The sequence below is a fragment of the Phyllostomus hastatus genome, unplaced genomic scaffold (assembly GCF_019186645.2).
Source record: "Phyllostomus hastatus isolate PE091 unplaced genomic scaffold, TTU_PhHast_1.1 phas_scaffold_501, whole genome shotgun sequence".
Lineage (NCBI taxonomy): Eukaryota > Metazoa > Chordata > Mammalia > Chiroptera > Phyllostomidae > Phyllostomus > Phyllostomus hastatus.
Window position 1 is genome coordinate 18,596,222 of NW_025334033.1, and position 8,722 is coordinate 18,604,943.

Consider the following 8,722-nt stretch of genomic DNA (forward strand, 5'->3'; position numbering starts at 1 on the left):
CTCTTTTTCTTCTTGTTGTTCTGTGTGGTTGTTTTTTGGTTCCTTATGTTCCTAATCATTGATTTGATTCTTGGCTTCATCCACTTTACTGTTGTTTGCTTATGAATTGTTCTTTATTTCCCTTAGAGTATCCTTCATTTCTGACTAGATATTTTTTATGCTGTTGAGGTTCTCACTAAGTACCTGGAACATCCTTATAACTAGTGTTTTGAACTCTGAATCTGATAGATTGCTTATCTCCATTTTGTTTAGCTCTTTTTCTGGAGTTTTGTTTTGTTGTTTCATTTGGGCCATGTTTTTTTTGTCTCCTCATTTCGGCAGCCTCCCTGTGTTTGTTTCTATGTATTAGGTAGAGCTGCTTTGATTTCATGTCTTGGTAGTGTGGTCTAATGTAGCAGGTGTCCCATAGGGTCCAGTGGCACAGTCTCCCCTCTCACCAAGGTGGGTACTCGAGGTGTGCCCTTCATGTGGGCTGAGTACACCCTCCTCCTGTAGTTGAGCCTTGGTTGCTGTTGGGGGGTCAGTGGGAGGGATTTACCGAGGCCAGTCAGCTGCAAGGTTTCGCTGTGACCACTTACCACCAAACTCCACCCTCCATGGTGGATCAGCTGTGCAGGCGCAGGGTGGTGGTGCTCCATTATGGTCTGTAGCTGTCCACTGGGTATGCTGGCCCTAGGGTTTCTTGGGTGGTACAAGCCCAGGTAAGCCCTCAGCTGTGTTTTGCCTGGGGCAACCCTGCCTGAGCTATAAAGCAATCTCAGATGACTGCTACTTGTTCTGGCCTTGGAGATTTCCAGGTGAAGCCAAGCTGTGAATCTGTGCTGGCTGCTACTAGTGTTGGGCCTGGGGCTCACTGAGTTATGCTGTTGCTCATTTGAGAGGATTTAGGGAGTTGTGAAGCATGAACCAAGACCAGCCATTCATGTGGAAAAGGAGCTTGGATGGGCACAAGTCTCTGGAGATCTCCAAGGTGGGTCAAGCAATGTTAGTCAGGTTGATGAAGTCTCAGATATGGCATCAGCTTGCCAGCTCTGTTGGGGGAGGGTTTAGAAAATGGACAATGGCCTCACCTTGCCTTGATGCTAGACATTTCAGTTTCTCCCTGTATACCACTGGTGCCTTTCAAGCTGCCACCCCATTGCTGGAGCTCAGAGGGAGTGAGTGTGAGTAAGTGAGTCCATGTGTAGGTTCTTTAAGACAAAATGCTTAGGGCTCCAGAAGTTCCTTCCACTGACTCGATCCCTGCTGGGTTTTGCAGCCAGAAGTTGTGCAGACTTATCTTCCTGGCACTGGAGTCCTCAGATGAGGGGGAGGGGCTGGTGTGGGGCTGGGACTCCTCGCTCCTGATATATCCCTCCTGAATTTTTATCCACCACACAAGGGTGTGAGGTCAGCCTGTTCCACCTCTGTGCCCCTCCTACCAGTCTGGATGGATGTGGTTTCTTTAATTTCGCAGTTGTCAGACTTCCATACTCAATTCCTGACATTTCTGAGTGATGGTTGTCCTATATTTTAGTTGTAATTTTGATGTGGTTGTGTGAAGAAGCAAGCCATGTCTGCCTATATCACTGTCTTGGTCGCAAGTCCATGGTAATATGAATTTAACTGGGAATTATGTATATTAAGGAATATAATTATATAATTTAATATGGTTAAGTGTGAAATGCTATTTTGGCTATTAAAAGAAACTCCAAAAGTTCTTAACTTAGAAAGAGGTACACTGAAGCTAAATAACAAACAGCACCACTCCCTCCCCACTGGGGGAAGTTTGAGTCCTTAAAGTGAAAGTCTACCAGATTAAGGTGGGGTAACAGGGCTGTGCTACATTTTTATTTTTATTCTGGTTAAAAACAAGTGTCATTGACAACTGGGCGTGGGGTGTGTGGGGAGGAAATTACAGCAACTCCGAATGTTTGCAGTCACGCATGGCTGTCTTTCTTGAGCTGCCTCTTTGTGGGTATTGAGTTTGTGTGTTAAGTTTTGCACTGTCAGCAGAGCGGGCCACGTGTTATCTAAAGCCATGGATTCTTGCATCACAGTATTCAAGGCCTCTTACCCACATCCTGTCACATTCAGCTGCAAATGTGGCAAGAAGCTCCAAAGCAGTACAAATGGCCTGTTCCCAAGACTGCAACCTATGCTCTGTGCCTCTGCATATGTATCGTGGGTCAAAGTAAACTGCAAGCACTCACGTTGGGAGGGAAGGCTGATGGGTGTCATGTGGGACTTCAGTGTCCCCCTCAAGCAAACAGACTTCAGAATCATGTCTGTGCCTCAACATTCTAAGGAGTAACCATTGAGAAGAACCACCTATGATCTGGGTCCTCTGACTCCCTGGTTTGGACTAGACCCTAAGACTCCCACAGCGATAGCTTCCCTCAGTGGCTCCAACCTGGACCTGGACCAGAAACTGAAGAACAGCTCCTGCAGAAGCTGACTCTTGAAGCTCATTCCTGTCAGTCCTAGTATCTCTCAAACCTAGGCCCCAGGGATCCCCGCTGCTTCTGCCTGGTTCTGAAGGCCATGTCCTTCCACACATCCTTCCAACCCACTGCTTTGCAGAATGAGCCGTGAGGGGGTGGGGGGAGTTTCAGGATGCCAGGCGAGGAGCATTAACTGAGTATTTTAATACTGGTGGGGAGCTCTCTGCGCTGGCACCACCATGCCCATCTGTCCATTAGCAGAAGGCTATGGATTAGGAGTGGTAGAAAGGATATCTTTAAATAGCTTTCTTTTTTTGTTTGTTTGGTTTCAGGCCTAGTGATTGAGGTCATGCTGGGAGAAGCTTCGGGAGTAGCAGGAAGCTGGATCAGAAGCGTGGGTTTTACATTTCATGACCGTTATCCTCCCACTTCAGTGGGGGAAAGAAAAGGGTAGAAAGAAAAGGTGGGGTTGTGGAATGAGGAACAGAAGTTCTCAGTCCAGAAAAATCAGAAAATCAGACATTAAAATACATATTTTATATGTCTTAATGATTGCAGAAGAGTTCAGCTTAGTGCAATTCAACTTCATCAGGGAGTCTTTGGTGCCCACTGGGGGAAATCAACCCAGGTTCCTGCTCCCTGGAGCCTAGTCCTTCACAGATACAAGGGGAGACTACAAAAACCGGAATTTATTTATAAAAAATTGTGTATGTGTTCTTACATGTTTAAAGTCCAGTCATCTTCAAAGTACTCTCCATTTGATGCAATGCACCTATCAAGACATTTTTCCACTGCTCAAAACAATTTTTTTAGAGTTTAATTTTTTTAAGGTTTTTAAAAAACTTATTTATTTTTAGAGAGGGAAGGGAGGGAGACAGAGAGAGAGAGAAACATCAATGTGCGGTTGCTGGGGGTCATGGCCTGCAACCCAGGCATGTACCCTGACTGGGAATCGAACCTGCGACACTTTGGTTTGCAGCCCGCGCTCAATCCACTGAGCTATGCCAGCCAGGGCTTCAAAACAATTTTTGAACTGTTGATTTTGATGCCTTTTAGTGCTTCTGCCATTTTTTGTTTCACCTCTTCCATGCTGGCAAAATGTTTCCCTTTGAGGGCTTTTTTCATTAGGAGAAACAAAAAAACTCACTTGGGGTGAGACTGGGTGAATAAGGAGGGTGGGGCATGGGAATTGTGCAGTTTTGGTCAAAAACTGCTGAACACTCAGCGCAGTGCGGGCAGGTGTGCTCATAAATCACCCATGTGAAATGGGTAAATGTGTTGCAAGAGTCTTTAAAAAAATTCACTGAAGCTGAACACAGCCTCTCACAACAATGCCAGCTAGTACACTGATACAGAGGGCTCCTAGAACACTCACCTAGTGGGGGAAGCCTGTACTACAAGGGGCTGGCCCTCCGGAAGCTAATTCCATTGTTTTTGTGGGGGCTCCCCCTTGTAAAGGGCGGGAGCTTTGAATGGGTTTAAGCTTTGTGGAAGGCTTTGAGGGAGGATTGGACTCACCCAAAGTCTAACTTAAAGTCCTAGTTCTGGCACTAGGACTTAAGCCTGGGGCTCAGCAGCTACCAAAGATAGCTGAGATAGCTCAGGTATTAGACTTCAATGGGAGCGTTTTGGGTTTGAGAGAGAAGACCAAGAGAGGAGAAAGAAAATTGAGGGGAGTTCCTTCCATGCCCACAATTCTAAGAAAAACCAACCAAAAAAAATTGGTAATAGTCTTATTTAAAAATTATTAAAGTTCTTATACTATTAATGATTTATTGTTTCTTTGTAATTCATCCTCTGAAAGTCTTTAGAAATTTGCAAGTCACCTTTTGTTATTCTTTAACAGTGTGGCATTAGCACCTCAGCACAGGTGTTACCTTGGGCTCTTCCTGAGGCCCCAGGCTGGGGTGGGGGCAGCATGGGGAGGATAATTTTGCCTCGAAGCTTGACATCACTGTTTACAAGTTCTTTCCTCCATGCCTCATCACTTAAGTGCCCATAAAAATGGCATCTCCCTGCAGTGATTGTACTTTGTCACGTTCAGCTCCCTTGTCAGGATGTCTCATTGTTTTTACCCCCCACTGTTAAACCTCAGCTCTTTTCCCCCCCCACCCAGGGTTTTTCTGATGAGAAACTGGTTGAATGCTGCCACCTACTGGTCATGATATATACAACTAAGGAGCTGTGGCATGGAAAATGTTAAACAGGTTTCCAAGACAACGTGCTGTGTTGCTTCTTTTCACATTATTGTGTTGGCAACCTATAAAACAAAGGAGGGGGTCCACAGCTGTATTTTCAGAGGAAAATGCATCTGAACATAGTTGTTTAAATCAAAGATTTTAAACATTTTTATGTTGAAATAATGTTAGACACAGAGAGGTTGTACAAATAATATAGAGTTCCATTTACCCTTTGCCCAGTCCCCTAACATTAACATCTTACATAGCCATAGTGCAACTACTGAAACTAGAAAATGGACATCAATACAGTACAAACAATACAAAGCATCTCATCAGAGCTCCTCCTACTCTACAGGCTGGACTGAATGCTGACTGCTTTCCCACTGATGGCTTTTCCTTGTCCGGTCCAGGAGCTCACATTGCCATGTTTTTCGTTTGTTCAAAAGGTGACAGTTTCCCAGGCTATTTTGACCTTTACTTTTTTGAAGAGTACTGATCAGTTATTGTGTGTGATGTTCCACAGCCTCTTTGATACTTTCACGTGATTACATTGAAAACATGTATTTTTGACAGTGCATCATATCAGGAAATACATGATGTTGGTATATCTTATTTATAGATAGTGATGCTAACTTTGGACTCTTGGTTCAAATGAAGAGTCTGTTGGGTTTCTCTGCTGTGTATAAAGTTACTATTTTCCCCTTTGTCACTGTAAGTTTCTGGTGGGGGGTACTTTGAGCTTTTACACACATCCAATTTCTCATCATACTTTTGGCTACTGATTTTAGCATCTATTAATGATTGTTGCCTGAAGCAATTATTGTGATTACTTATTTCCACTTCTACATTTTAAAATTGGAAGTGTACTCTAAGGAAGGGGTGTCCATTCCCCACGCTTATGTATTTATTCCATTATGTATTTTTACCAGCATGAACTCATGGATATTTATTTTATTCTAAATACTTTCATTACTGTGCTTTTCAAATTGTCCAAGCTTAGGCCTTTGGGAGATTTTTCAAGTCTGCACCTGTGCCCTTAGACACGCCCCAACATTTTTACAGTAACAGCAGTAGTGAGATATAATGCACTTAGCACAAAATTCACCCTTTAAATTGTGTATGTGACTCAGGGGTGTTTATTATCGTCACAACATTGTGTAACCATCATCACTATCTGTATAATTGTAGAACATTTCAATCATGCCAAAAATCATACCCTTAACAGTTATTCCCCACATCTTTCCCTCAGCCCCTGGCAACAATGAATTAACTTTCTTTCCCTATGGACTTGCCTGTTCTAGACATTTCATATAAATGAGATCGTACAATGTGTGGCCTTCTGTGTCTGGCTTCTTTCACTCAGCATAATCCTTTAAGGTTCATTCATGTTGTGACACGTCAGTTCTCTTTACAGCTGGGTAATAGTCCAGTATGTGGACATACCACATTTTGTTTATCCATTAACTAGTTAATGAACACTTGACTCATTCCCATTTTTTGGCATTATGACTAATGATGCTATGAACATTTGTGTACAGGTTTTTGTGTGAGCATATGTTTTTAGTTATTTTGATTATACACCTACACATTGAATTGCTGGATCAAATTGTAATTCCATGACCAACTTTTTGAGGAACTGCCAGGTAGTTTTCTAGAGCAGCTGGACCTTTTTATACCTCTACCAGCAATGTTTGTGGATTCCAATTTCTCTACATCCTTGTCAACACTTGTTATTGCCCTTTAACAAAATTATTATAGCTATCCTAGTGGGTGTGAAGTAATCTTTCCTTGTGGTTTAGATTGGCATTTTCCTAATGACGAAAGATGCTGAGCATCTTTTCACATGCTTATCTGCGGTTTGCATATCTTGATTTCCTTAGATTGTTTTAAATTTCTTACAATGATGGGTAACAGTTTTCAGTTTATAAGTCTTGCATTTCTCTTGTTAAATTTATTCCTATTTTATTCTTTTTGATGCTAATGTGAATGGATTTTTTCCTTAATTTTATTTTCAGATCATCCATTGCCAGTGTGTGGAATATAATTGATTTTGTATAATGATCTTGTGGCCTCCAACCTTGCTGAATGCATTAGTGTTTTGTAGATCCCTTAGAATTTCCTATACACAAGATATAGTTCTACTTCTTCCCATCTAGTCTGGATGAGTCTTTATTTCTTTTTCTTGCCTAATGGCCCCAGCTAGAACTTGCAGGGCAGTTTTGGATAGAAGTAGTGATACTGGACTTGTGTCCAGTCTTAGGAGGAAAACATTCAGTCTTTGGCCATTAGGTATGATGTTAGCTGCGAATTTGTTACCTAAAGGAACCCATGGCAGGGGAGAGCCCAGGTCCTGTTACTGAAACAAGCCCCTCCCCCGGGGTCTCTCTGCACTAGGCTCATCTTGCCCGCCGCCAGGTGTTAGGAATTGTGGCTGTCAGTGCCACAGTTTGGTGAAAAGGAAAGGAACTATTTATTCAAAAGTTAAACAGATTTAGAGTAATGGCAGAATGTCGCTGTTAAAATCCCAAAGTCCCTTTTAAAAACTCACAAACACACACACCCATTCCTGCTTTCCCCCGCTTTGCCCAACCAGGTCAGTCGGGGTACTGTATCTCAGGAAAAAGATACAGAAGTCCGTGGCTCCGCTTGAATTGTCCTCATCCATAGTCCTGCCTGCCCCACACTGCAGCCTGCCTTTAGTTTGCATCCCAGCCTGGAATCTGCTCCATAACCCCATTTCTGACTCCTCCCACAGTTGGCTACACCTGCCAGCACTACCGCATTTTCTGCCTTCCTTGACTGCCATTGTTAGTCTGGGCAGGTGTGGCCCTGGGACGTGGTGCAAACCATCTCCAACCTCTCACACAGGTGCTGTAACTGGGGGAGCTGCCTCCCAGCTACAACATGGGTCAAAGTTATGCATTCTTTCTGGCTCCATCCAGGCTGGAAGCTGGCCTGCTGTTACTGATATACAAGATAACTCTCCATGGCCCTGCTCCATGCCTCCCTTCCCCTAGCCAGGCCTACGGGGGATATCTTATATTCCCGGACACCCCAAGTTCTGGACCTCATTACAAATCCCCCCTTTGGGGGGCCCTAGGTCCTTCCAGCCTATACCCCATTACAAAGTTTTCATAAATGTGTTTTTATCAGGTTGAGGAAGTTCCCTTCTATTTCTAGTCTGTTGAGAGTTTTTATCATGAATAAACACTGAATTTTGTCAAATGCTTTTTCTCCATCTCTCAAGATGATAATGTGGATTCTGTTCCTTATTGTATTAATGTGGTATATTACATTAACTGATATTCAGATGTTTAACCAACCTTGCATTCTTAGGATGAGTGTATTATTTCAGGCAAGGACACCTTCCCCAAGGGGTTGGCAGAGGGGATCTTACCAGGCACATTACCTTGCTAGTGCAGACCAGGAATTTCTAGACTGACTGGTTTAAAATTCCACTCCTGGGAGGGGCTGAAATTTCAGTTAGGTTAGGGATTAAATCTTTGTAGGATTTAGCAAAAGTGATTCCATTTTCTGTCTGTCGTTTCTTTTTAACAGCATATGCCCTGTGAGATTATTCCTCACAAAATATCTGACCATCACCCCGCTTTCCTGTTGCTTAGGTTTTGTTTGCAAGTGTGCATTTCACAAGGCCTGACCTAAGGGCAGAGTAGCTTTCTCAGGAATTTCAGATAACAGACTTCTCAACGTGTGAACTCAGGGAAGGGCAGTGAAGAAATCCTCTTCTCTGATCACAATTCCCTGTGCTCCACCTAGGCCCTCAGGACCTTTGGAGTTTACCCTGTGGAGAAACAAGCTTGGCATGACAAAAAGAAGAACCATGGAGAAGTTACAAAGGTTGAAAAAATCCAGGTGTTCTAAAGATCGTTACTACTGCCTTGGGGTTACCAGCTGCATTCCTGAGGAGGGCCTGGACATCAGCCCTGTACTTTCACCCTTAGGGCAGGGGGCTGGCGGAGTAGGGATCTTCAAAAAGCCAGTTTTTCCACAAAACCAACAACAACACCGGCAAATTATCAAAATCATCTTTTAAAGAACTCTGAAATGAACCAAAGGCTTGCGACATTTCGAGGAATATTTATTTAAGAAAAATAGCTG